General features: G+C 43.7%; 1 long non-coding RNA gene across 1 annotated transcript in view; it reads right to left on the bottom strand.

Annotated features, from left to right (window-relative positions):
- Positions 1-6,301, bottom strand: part of LOC139007417 (uncharacterized) — a 65,633-nt gene extending 59,332 nt beyond the window's left edge. Inside the window, exon 1 of the long non-coding RNA XR_011470850.1 lies at positions 6,249-6,301. This is a non-coding gene — a long non-coding RNA (uncharacterized lncRNA). The remainder of the gene's footprint in view (positions 1-6,248) is intronic.
- Between the last annotated feature and the right edge of the window lie 6,455 nt (positions 6,302-12,756).

Genomic DNA, 12,756 nt, shown 5'->3' with positions numbered 1-12,756 from the left:
GTCTCCCCCTCAACACTTCAGAGGCCTCTGTCCACCTATGTTCTTAAACATCTTCTCCAAAGCCCACATCTTAGGCATTTAAATTCTCTTGGAGCAGTGAAATGCTTCCAAGGACAGTTTTATCACTAGGTCCTCGGGTAAGACTGGTAATTTCAGGGGGTAGTTTCAGGGGAAAAAGTGATCGAAGATGTTTTTCCCTCTCTTTCACAAATTTGAAATATGGCATTGATTATGGCTGTCACAAACATCTCATTATGTTAATAATTATTGCATTCCCAGTAATTATTACAACCTTAGAGTTTTCGGAACTGCTTTAATCACAAGGGGCATTTACCTTGGCTAATTTTATTTTCCTATCATATGCATATTTTTGTTTATATTTTAAAATGTGCTTTATGTGTCACCAAGTCACAAAAAGTCATTAGTGGCTTAAATGTGCTTTATTGACTCAAGTAGCGAGGAAGATAGTAGTGTAGACCTGACAACTCAGAACAACGTCATCCATAAACAGTGAACAGAATTTCAGTGGGAATATAATTAATATGTCTGTATGTGCTGGGACAAAAGAAGATGTAAGACTGATCATTTTGCACAAGAGCAAAAAGAAGCTGCAGCCTTCACAGTGTGGCTCAGTTGGTTGAGCATCTTCCCATGCACCAGCAGGGGGCAGACAGGAGGCAGCCCATCCATGCTTCTCAAATCGATGTTTCTTTCTCTCCCTCTTCCTTCCTCTCTCTCTAAAGTCAAAACGTTTTTGTTTTTTAAGAAGAAGCCTGGAGAGTATTATGCTAAGCGAAATAAGCCAATGAGAGAAAGACGAGTATCTCATGATTTCACTCATATGTGGAATCTAATTAACAAAATTAAACTGTTGAACAAAATAGATCCAGAGACACAGAAGCATGGAACAGACTGTCTAATCTCAGAGGGAAGGTAGGGGTGGGTGGGGAGCCCAGGGAGGTGGTGGGGAGAGATCAACCAAAGAACTTGTATGCGTATATGCATACATAACCCATGGACACAGACAATAGGGTGGTGAAGGCCTGGAGGGGGCGGGAGAGCGGGCTATAAGGGACCAAGGGAGGGGAGGTGGGAGGGACATATGTAATGCTTTCAATAATAAAGATTTTTTTAAAGAAGAAGAAGAACAACAACAAGAGGCTGCAGACAGGAACTGCCACCAAGATTATCTGGAACCTGGGTTTTATTGACTATTCGCCTCTTATCCTCAAATGTATATCAACTGTGAAATGTCAAAATATGCCTTAAATTCATCAAAGCTTCCGTATTGGTTATAGTCAAAGCCTACTGATTTTTTCCAGAATAAGCGGCAAATAAAATTTCCCAGGATAAAAATTTAATTTTGTGTTAAAGACAGAGAAGGGCACCAAGCATATAGCACAGCACTTAAAGTTGGACACGCTCCTCAGAACAAATACAGGTACAAGACACTTGCACAATAAGAGAAGCTGGGCAGGCCAGCTGTGAAGTCGGTGGCACAAACACTTAGGGAGGAAGCAGTTTTATCAAGTGCCACTGCTGGATGTCACACAAACATGGCAAACAACGTGAAGAGCAGTCACCATCGTGTGTGCCTGTAGCGTTCGGTTCTCGTTATGGTTGGCTAAAATCCTGACTGACAGACTGTGAAGTAGCCTTTAAAAGGGGAAGGTATACCTGATGGCAAAGAAGTTGTTGACTCTTTGTTCCCCTCTCTCTAAAGTTCCCTATGACTGGGGAAAACATTTGTGTTACTGGAGATTCATTTGTGAATGAAAAAGACACACCAGAATCAGTGCAGCTGGACACTGGTGTTGGGAGCAAGAAGGCAGGGAGTTGACATTTTAACACAAGAGGCTGTGCCTCTCTTTGCTTCAGTTTTCCTTCTGAAAATTGGGAATGATGATGCTGATTATATATATATAATCCCTGGTGGGACTCAAAGAGTCCCAGATTGGAGAGGGTGCAGGCCGGGCTGAGAGACAACCCCCCACCCCCCCACCCCCCGTGCACGAATTTTGTGCACCGGGCCACCAGTATATATATAAAAGTCTAAGTGACCGAATGACCGAACGACCGAAAGACCAGTCGACTGGTGGCTATGACACACACTGACCACCAGGGAGTGTGTTGAATGAATGAAAACGCAGGAGCTGCCCCCTGGTAGTCAGTGCACTCCAACAGCAGGAGCACCACTCAGCTGACCAATGGGTGCCAGAAGCCAGGCTCACAGCTGGCAAGAGCAACTGCAGCTGCATGAGCCTCTCCCACCTCCGTGGCAGTGCTACCGAGTGGCAGCAGGTGCAGAGGGGCTGGGATGAGCGGGAGTGGTGCTGCACCTGGCCCAGGCTCAGGCTTCTCCCCGGCCACCTGCCACTTCGTACACTACTCCATCCCTGTGGCAATCAGGCCAAAACCAGCAGTCCGACATCCCCCGAGGGGTCCCGGATTTCGAGAGGGCACAGGCCAGGCTGACGGACCCCACTGGTGCACGAATCCATGCACCAGGCCTCTAAAAGTAATAATAATGCCCATTTCATACAGTTGTGGTAAAGATTAGTGAAGAAATAGATGCAACGTTCTTAGGACAATGTCTGGCGTACTCAAAGTTACCTGTTATTGTTACCATCGCATCAATGCCAGTTTAACACTGTTTAATTCACAGAGAACCACCAACAGCCCTCAAAATGCCTCCTGAGCCCAATTCAGTGGTGCGGAAATCAAACACATCGTCATCATGATTCAAACTGCAGTCACTAAGGATACATTCTTTTCAACATGTTCATGAAGAAATGGGCAGTGAATACAAGAAACTACTTCCTCCTTCCCAACCCTAGGAAATCTGCTGACTCTAGAGGGCAAAGGTGTTCACATAAATTGTTTTGCTTTAACATTTTTATTGAGATATAATTCACATACATAAAATTCACCATTTTAAAGTGTACCCTACAGAGGTTTTTAATTTTTTCACTATGTTGTGTAACCATCATCAATACCTAATTCCAGAATATTTTTATCACTCCAAAAAGAAATTTTGTACTTATTAGAAAATTCGTCCAAATTTTCTCTCTCCCCAATCCCCTGGTAACTGCTAAGCTGATTTCTGTCTCTATAGATTTGCCTGTTCTAGACATTTTATAACAGTGGAATCATAGAATAGGTGGCCTTTTGTGGCTGGCTCCTTTCATTTAGTACAATATTTTCAAGGTTTATCCATGTTGGATCCTGTATCAGTTCTTCATTCCCCTTTATGACGGGATAATATTCCATTATGTGGATTTACTGTATTTTGTTTATTCATCACTTGGTGGACATTTGGGCTGTTTCTACTTTTTGGCTATTGTGAATAAGGCTGCTATGGACATTCATGTGCAAGTTATTCTGTGAACATATGTTTTCAATGTCCTCAAATATTTTCTCTTAATCTTCTGAGGAACTGTCAAACTATTTTCCACAGCAACTGTACCATTTTACATTCCAACCAGCAATGTGTGAGAGTTTCAACTTCTCTACATTCTCACCACTTATTTTCCTTTTTTAAACTATTATAGCTATCTTCGTGGGTGTGAAGTGATATTCCATTATGGTTTTGATTTGCATTTTCCTAATAACTAATGGTGCGGAGCTTCTTTTCATGTGTTTATTGGCCATTTGTATATCTTCTTTGAAGAAATGTCTATTCAAATCCTTTGCCCAATTTTGAATTGTTGTCTTTTTATGGCTGTTATGGACAGTTCTGTATATATTCTGGATACCAGAACCTTATTAGATATATGATTTGTAAATATTTTCTCCCATTCTGTGGGTTGTCTTTTCACTTTCTTGTTAGTGTCATTCAACCCATGAAGTCTGGCATGGAGACATATTTATTTTTTCTTTGATTGTTTGTGCTTTTGGTGTCATATCTAATAAACCACTGCCTAATCCAAGATCATGCAGATTTTCACCTGTGTTTCTTCTTAAAAGTTTTACTTTTAGCTCTTACATATAGGTCTTTTATCTATTTTTAAGTTTTTTATATGATATGAAGTAAGAGTCCAAATTCATTCTTTTATTTGTGGATATCCAGTTGTCCCACCATCATTTGTTGAAAAAGCTGTTCCCTCCCTATTGAATGGTCTTGTCAAAAATTAATTGACTTTATATATGGGTTTATTTCTGGACTCTCAAATCTATTCCATTGATCTGTCTGTCTTTATGCCAGTAACACACTATCTTGATTACTGTAGTTTGTAGTGAGTTTTTAAATTGGGAAGTATTAGCCCTCCAGCTTTGTTGTGTGTGTGTGTGTGTGTGTGTGTGTGTGTGTGTGTGTTGTGTGTGTTTTCAAGATTATTTTGGTTACTTTTGGTTTCTTGCCATTCCATATGAAATTTAGGATGTTTGTCCCTTTATAAAATACTAGAGGCCCAGTGCATGAAATTCATGCACGGGTAGGGTCCCTAGGCCTGGCTGGGGATCAGGGCCCTCCTTTATTCCGCGCTGCCCCCTGGTGGTCAGTGCACATTATAACAAGCAATCAAACTCCCAGTCTTTCAGTTGAACTCCCGAGGGGACACTTTACATATTAGCTTTTTATATATATAGATAAAAGCAGTTTTGATAGAGATTGCATTGAATCTGTAGGCCAATTTGATGACTATTGCCATCTTAAGAATATTGTTTTCCAGACAATGAACACAGATGTCCTTAGACTTATTTAAGCCTTCTTTAATTTTTTTCACCTATGTTTCACAGTGTATAAGTCTTGTACTTCTTTGGTTAAACTTATCCATAAGTATTTTATTCTTTTTGATATTATTATAAATAGTATTGTTTTCCTTTTTCACTTTCAAATTATTGAGTGCTGATGTATAAAAAATGCAACTGAGCCCTGGCAGGGTGACTCAGTTGAGCATGGTGGTAGGTTTGATTCCCAATCAGGGCACACACCTAGTTGTGGGTTTGATCCCCAGTTGGGGCCTGTAAGGGAGGCAAGCAATCCCTGTTTCTTTCTCTCTCTCTCTCTCTCTCTCTCTCTCTCTCTCTCTCTCCCTTTCTCTCTCTCTAAAATAAAAAATACATATCCTTGGGCAAGGATTAATAATAATAATAATAATTTTTTAAAGGTATTTGGATGCCAAAGTTTAGGAGAAAGTAGTAGATTTAGAAAGCGCACTGGACTGTGAGCCGGGAAGTCTAGGTTCTAGTTTTGTGTTTCACCTTGGCCATGTTAATCAACTTCATAAGTCTTCGTCTCCCCATTATAGAATAGATTGCCATTTCCTCTCCTGGATTCCCCACAGAGCTTTCATGAAAGCAAATGAAAAAAATGGATACACAAGTGCTTTGTAACCTTTGTAAGCCTTCGAGCAAATGTATGAGATGAGATCATCTTTTAAAAAGCCACCTGTCCCTTTGGCTTTCCTTTCTTTTCATTCCTTTGTGTATGTCCCTACCAGTTATCAGCCTGTTCTCCCCCCACCACCCACCACTGGCTTTGTCTGTTACCCCCACCACCTTCTTGGGGAACAAACCCTGCTTGTTCCTGGTGAAGAAAGTGGCCAGGTATCTCTATCTCTATCTTGCTCTAGGTTCTCTCTCTCTCTCTCTCTCTCTCTCTCTCTCTCTCTCTCTCTCTCCCTTCCTCCCTCCCTCCCTCCATCTCCTGGGCTCCTTTCATAATTATTTTGATGGAGTGGGGCTTCTGATCAGCTTGAAGCTGCATAGCTCTTTCTCACACACGGCACATACACCTAGGCCCATCTGCACAGATCTGTTCCCTAACCCCACTCAGCTCCTTGCTGCAGCCTCTATCTCATCCCATCCCAAGGAAACCCACATTTGACATTCACACACAAAGACTCTCCCAATCACCTCTGCTATAGCTGGGAAGCTTTGCAGGGTTTTGATCCAGAAAAGGGAGAGGACAGCCCTGCCCTGCAGACCCACCCTCTAGGAACGGATTTATGCCTCATTGTTGGTGGCAACCATAGAAACGACAGGTGTCTATGAGTCAAATGGTAATAAACAGGATTCTTTAACAATAGAAGTTACCTGGGACAACCCTGGGAGGGCAGGGCCTTGGATTTCCTGGTTTGGCCTCTGAGCACCTCCTAGAACAGTAGAGCTCATGGATTGTGATATTAGGTAATACCAATGAGCACAGGGAAATTATCTACCATTCTCCTGGAGTTCCTTCTCAAGACCCCAAGCCTCACTTGAACTGAGTTCCCCATCCTGAGCTTCTTTGCATTTCACAAACTCACCATGTTGTCTCTTGGCTCTTGACTTTCCTACTTGAGCTTCCAGTTCCCTGAAATTCTCCTCCTTCTTCTTTTTACTTAGAAAACACCTTTTTGTCCTTTAGGTCTTAGGCCCTTTGAATGTCAGGTCCTTCTCTGACACCGGGAAGTGTCAGCAACCCCATAAATGATGGAATCTTGTCCAGCCGGCATGGCTCAGTGGTTGAGCGTGACCTATGAACCAGGAGGTCAGGGTTTGATTCCAGGTCAGGGCACTTGCCCGGGTTGTGGGTTCGATCCCCAGGGTGGGGCGTGCAGGAGGCCTTGCATCTCCCTGGAATCCTTGGTATCCAGGCTCCTTCCCACTCTGCCAGCCCTCCAGTGACTCTCTCAGTCTCACAGTCTAGGATGGCAGTATCTGCATTCCTGACAGCAGGAGGGAGACAGGAGCACGTAGAAGAGGAGCTGTGGATTGTGCCACAAAACAGGTCCTTAAAGCCACCAGGAGTTCTCTGCAGTTGGAAAGCAATCGATTTCCACCATTACCTTCTCCCTAAAATATTCCTGCCTGCAGTCAAGGCATCTTCCTGTTCTCTTGTCCCACCTGCCTGCTGGCACGCTCCACAGCGCTGCCACTTTATGAAAGAAAGGTAGAACTCTTACCAACCCTGTGCAAGAGCAGGGTAGTGGAGACTGCCCCTCCTCCCCCACACCAAGGGCTCGCAGTAGGTTGTCTACACAGAATTTTAATCGACCACGGGCTGCTGCTCCTTGTTATCACCTTGACCAGCAATTCTAAACATCAGTGATAAAACATCCCTCCCATGAAAAATATTTTGTTGGTCTAACTTCTAAATCGAAACAAATGCTGTGGTACCATTGGCTTTTGAGCAGGACCAAATTTTCGCAGCCCAAAATATGCTTCTTGGGATATTGATTTTAAGCTGGTTATTAAGAAACAAAAGACTCAGCAGAAAGAATTTTTTACCCTCCCCCTTACCTGCCTAAAGGAATTCAGAGAGGAAAACCTGGTTAAAGAATTATAAGATAAACTAAAATTGGCGAACAGGGAGAAAGCCAGCGAAGCCTGTTTGTTGCCCTTCCCTCTGTGTCCCATTGTTTCTGGGTAGCCTGGCAATAATTTGTTTACCACATATTTGCTTTCTTGACTACCTGTGCACTGCCTACTTTTACTTTGAAATACCAGGCCCCGCCCCCATTCTTCTTTGTCCAAAATGACATAGAAGCCCTGGCCGGTGTTGCTCTATTGGTTGGAGCATCGCCCTGTGGTCACTGGTTCAATTTCCAATCAGGGTACATACCTACCTAGGTTGCAGGTTTGATCCTCCGTGCATATGCAAGGCAATTGATCCATGTTTCTCTCTCATATCAATGTTTCTCTCTCCCTCTCTCTCTCTCTCAAATCAATTTTTAAAAACATGTATTTTTTTTAAATGGTGCCTAGGCTGTTCCCTTCCCTCCAGTTAAAAAAAAGGGGGGGGTGCATAATAAACCTCAGCTGCCTAACGCTTCTTTGGGTCTCACATCTTATGGCACCCTCGCATGTACATCCTCAACAAATTTTGGACATTGTCTCCTGTTTAATTTTATTTTATCCCAGCTAGAAGAACTTAGAGGTGGGAGAAAATTTTCAATGATAAGTAAACTTCAGATTAACATTTTTTATAACTTATCATTTAAAGAAAACATTATGTTTTATATAGAATTTCATCCAGGAAACTCCACTTGTACAGTGGGTCCACGGGACCCCCAACTCAGCCACATGGGCCCCTTTGCAGACTGAGTTTATGAGGGCTCCCTCCTTTGGAATCATCCAAGCCCCCTTCATGCGAGGTGGACACCCCCATCCCTGCGGAACTGCATATCTCTGCATTTAAACAGTAGATTAAAAGGAAGCGATGACACCACCATGATTGTAAACACAAAAATAAATAAAATTATTTTACCTCCATCTGTTATCGGAGAAATTGGGGTATCCTCTTCCCCACTGGGTGCTAAGAGTGGGGTCCTTATAGTATCTCGAGAAAAAGAATTTTCTAAAACTCGCACAGGAGGATGAGTGATTTTTATTCGCCTGGAATTACCTCCCTGGGTTTTCAAAGTTCCATTTCCCTTAGTCCAGTTATAGAAGAAGTGTAGCTGGGGTTTCAGTAAGCCTAAGGGCAAAGCCAGTGTTCAGAGTTTTTGTTTCATGTTGCAGCTGAGTCTAGTTCAGTATCAGGCTACTTGTAGTCCATTAGTCCATTTATGTGGGGGTCTGCATGGCCATGGGCCATGTGGGCAATACAGGAGCATGTGCCCCGAGCAACAAGATCCCAAGAGCCTAAGAGAGTGAACGTCTTTGTTTAGGGCAGTGGTCGGCAAACTCATTAGTCAACAGAGCCAATAATCAACAGTACAACGATTGAAATTTCTTTTGAGAGCCAAATTTTTTAAACTTAAACTATATAGGTAGGTACATTGTTATTAACTTAATTAGGGTACTCCTAAGCTGGCCTTTGCTAAAAACGTCCTCAATCTGATTGAGGTACGTTCGCTGAGGTCGACCCCTTCCAACTCTCCCATCCACACTCGTCTTGTATACTTGTTTCGCCTATCTCCTTTCTGAAAACCGACCTCTGCGCATGAGCCACGAAGTTTCAATTGCACTGTACGTGCATGCCTGCATGTGGTATTTTGTGGAAGAGCCACACTCAAGGGGCCAAAGAGCCACATGTGGCTCGAGAGCCGCGGTTTGCAGACCCCTGGTTTAGGGGATTAAATATCCCAAATTTCCTGCCCTTGCAGTGGCCATGCCCATTCTGGCCAATGACCTGTTCCCAGGTGTGACTGACAGTCAAGTGCCTTCCTGACATCACCTCAACTTTACTGGCTATTTTATCTAGTCTATTCTCGTCCCTGTCCAATCCCTTCCCCCAGTGATCTGTGATCTGTGGTGGGGATAGATGGGTGGCTTCCTGGTGAAGCTGCCCAAATGACATGCCTATAATATTTGACCTTCCCTTTGCTCCTTTTCTGTTATTAATAACCAGGTTAATTACAGCCATATCATATCTACTTGTACTTTTAACTTAAGTTTAAAATTTAAAACAATAAAAAGGAGAAAAATTGCAAGTTGGACTATTTTTGTTTAGTAAGGGCAAACATGAAATATAATCATTTTCTTTCATTATATTGGTGTTAAAAAAATAATCTATGCCATTGTCAAACACCTTAGGCACACCTTAGCCTCTCGTTCCTCCCAAATTTTATTAAGATTTAATGCTCGAGATGTAAAAGCTTCATGGCCCCAAACAAAAAGACACCAAAATATTGGTTTTGTTGAATCCTCTTTTTTAATATATATACTAATGGCCTGCTGCACGAATTCATGCACATTGAAAGGAAATTAATTAGAAGAAATATTTTAATATCACTATTTGCCCTTTTTCTATAATAGAAGTGTCAACCAAATTCACTATCTACAATGATAGATCGAAACACATGCGTGTGATTGATGCTGCGACAGCTTTATATCTTATATAATAGCTGGTGAAGCCACTATGGAGTTTCCTCAAAAAGTTAAAAATGGAACTCCCATTTGACCCAGTGATCCCACTTCTAGGAATATATCCCAAGAAACCAGAAACACCGATCAGAAAGGCTATATGCATCCCTATGTTCACAGCAGCACAATTTACCATAGCTAAGATTTGGAAACAGCCTAAGTGCCCATCGACAGATGAATAGATTAGAAAACTGTGGTACATCTACACAATGGAATACTATGCTGCTGTAAAAAAGAAGGAATTCTTACCATTTGCCACAGCATGGATGGAACTGGAGAGCATTATGCTAAGTGAAATAAACCAGTCAGAGAAAGATAAATACCACATGGTCTCACTCATTTATGGATAATAAAGACCATTATAAACTGATGAACAAAAATAGGTACAGAGGCAGAGCAGCATCAAACAGACTGTCAAAGTACAGCGGGAAGGCCGGGGAGGGTTGCGGGGGGGGGGGGGGGGGGGGGAGGGTGGTGAGGAGGGGATAAGAGATCAACCGAAGGACTTGTATGCATGCATATAAGTATAACCAATGGACACAAGACACTGGGGAGTAGGGGAGGCTGGGGGAAGGTCAAGGGGGAAAAAAAGGAGACATATGTACTACTCTTTGTAATACTTCAAACAATAAAACAAAATTTGTTTAAAAAAAGAGCTAATATGCAAATTGACCATCATGCCCTCGTACAAGATGGCCTCCCCCATGTCATCACAAGATGGTCACCACAAGATGGCCAGCAGGGGAGGGCAGTTGTTGGTGATCAGGCCAGCAGGGGAGGGCAGTTAGGGGCAACCAGGCCAGCAGGGGAGGAGAGTTGGGGGCGACCAGGCTGGCAAGGGAGGGCAGTTGGGAGTGACCGGGCCTATAGGGGCCTATAGGGGAGGGAGGGCAGTTGGGAGCTACCAGGCTGGCAGGGGAGGGCGGTTAGGGGTGAGCAGGCTGGCAGGGGAGGGCAGTTAGGGGTGACCGGGCTGTTAGGAGAGGGCAGTTGGGGGGACCAGGCCTGCAGGGGAGAGCAGTTGGGGGTGACCGGGCCAGCAGGGGAGGGCAGTTATGGGAGATAGGGCCAACAGGGGAGCAGTTAGGCGTCAATTGGGCTAGCAGGGGAGTGGTTAGAGGTTGATCAAGCTGGCAGGCAGAAGTGGTTAGGGGCAGTCAGGCAAGCAGGCAGGCGAGCAGTTGGGAGCCAGCAGTCCCAGATTGTGAGAGAGATGTCCCAGATTGGAGAGGGTGCAGGCTGGGCTGAGGGACACCCCTCACACACACCCAGTGCACAAACTTTTGCACTGGGCCTCTATATAGATAAATTTGCTTAATTAGACCTGCTTTCTGATTTAGCTAAACTTTTTCCAGCCCAGTGAAGCACCCCAACTTCTCTTTCAGGTAATTGTTAGCAACACAGCAGTAAATATCAACATGAAGCAGATTATTATTGTAGATCATGCAGGGAGAACAAAGGGTAAAATATTTAACTGCAGCAGTGTTTGACTATATTCTGCACAGTGAGAAAACCTGAAGTCATTTTTTTTAAAAAATATATATTTCTTTATTGATTTCAGAGAGGAAGGGAGAAGGAGAGAGAGATAGAAACATCAATGATGAAAGAGAATCATTGATTGGCTGCCTCCTGCACACCCCCCACTGGGGATGGAGCCCACAACCCAGGCATGTGCCCTTAGCCGGAATCAAACCCGGGACCCCTCAGTCCGCAGGCTGATGCTCTATCCACTGAGCCAAGCAGACCAGGGCCTGAAGTCATTTTTAAGGTCCATCATTTCTTCTTTTCGGTCAGGCCAAGTTTCTAAGCTTTCTAAATCTCTGTTTTCTGGCTAATGAAAAGAAAATAGGATTCCACTGAGTCTCCTATCTACCTACTCCAGGACTTCTGTGAGGATCAAATGAGATGAGGCACAGGAAAACACTTCACAGACATTTTGTCAAAGTGTAAAATGTTTCCACCTGGCTATAAAGCAAGTCATGTTCCTGGGCTGAAGAAACTCTAAGGAGGCTAGTCACTAGGGAGAGGAAGCCAGGCGTTGCTATTTGACATCATTACCCAGCACACACAGCCACCGTTTCTGGGCTGGGCTGGGCTGTGGGCCACATTTTGTGCTATGAGGTCTCAGCAGTGTCAGCTGCGATTTGGTGGGCTGTGGCTCTGGGGTGGTAGCAGGGTCTGTGTCCCAGTTGGGGGAAGCCAAGTGTTGCTTTGTCGGCATCAGGTCCATGGTGCCGTTTCTCTGTAAATGGCCAGTGCGTGTCTCAGCAGCTCCTACATTGAGCATCTGCCCCCTGGTGGTCAGTGCGCATCATAGCACACCAGTCGGACGATCAAACACTTAGCATAATAGCCTTTTATATATAGAGATAGACAGGCAGTCCTCGGGTTACGTCAGACTGACGTACGTCATTTCATGGTTACGTCGCCATTTCCCATTTATTTATATATATAAAAAAAGTTCCGTCATTTTGACGTATGTACATATGTGCTTTATGTCTTTTATTATTTATTTACCACAAGTAAAGGTCAGGAATTGTTATCTTTCTTTTAAATTTTTTTTACTGTTTCACTTCATTACTGCTGTGTATTGCTCCATGTGAGTGACGTAGGTGCTTATGTAAGTGGGTTCCAACTTACGGCAACAATTGCATTATGTTTCACCGAAGGGATGGATCTCCAATGTAACCTGAGGACCTACTGTATTGATTTCAGAGAGGAAAAGAGAGGGAGAGAGATATAAACATCAATGATGAAAGAGAATCATTGATCGGCTGCCTCCTGCACGGCCCCCTACTGGGGATCAAGCCCGCAACCTTGACCAGAATGGAACCTCGGAGGGTTCAGTCCACAGGTCCATGCTCTAGCCACTGAGCCAAACTGGCTAGGGTGAATCCTCTTTTGATGAAATGTCACAGACATGTGGCAGTTGGCTCATGTTGAAATGTTCTGGATTCAGATATA

Source organism: Myotis yumanensis, unplaced genomic scaffold (genome assembly GCF_028538775.1).
Source record: "Myotis yumanensis isolate MYYU_CA2020_CCGP unplaced genomic scaffold, mMyoYum1.0.hap1 SCAF_3, whole genome shotgun sequence".
NCBI classification, from domain to species: domain Eukaryota; kingdom Metazoa; phylum Chordata; class Mammalia; order Chiroptera; family Vespertilionidae; genus Myotis; species Myotis yumanensis.
Note: the sequence above shows the minus strand (reverse complement) of the source record. Positions and strands in the feature narration are given on the sequence as shown.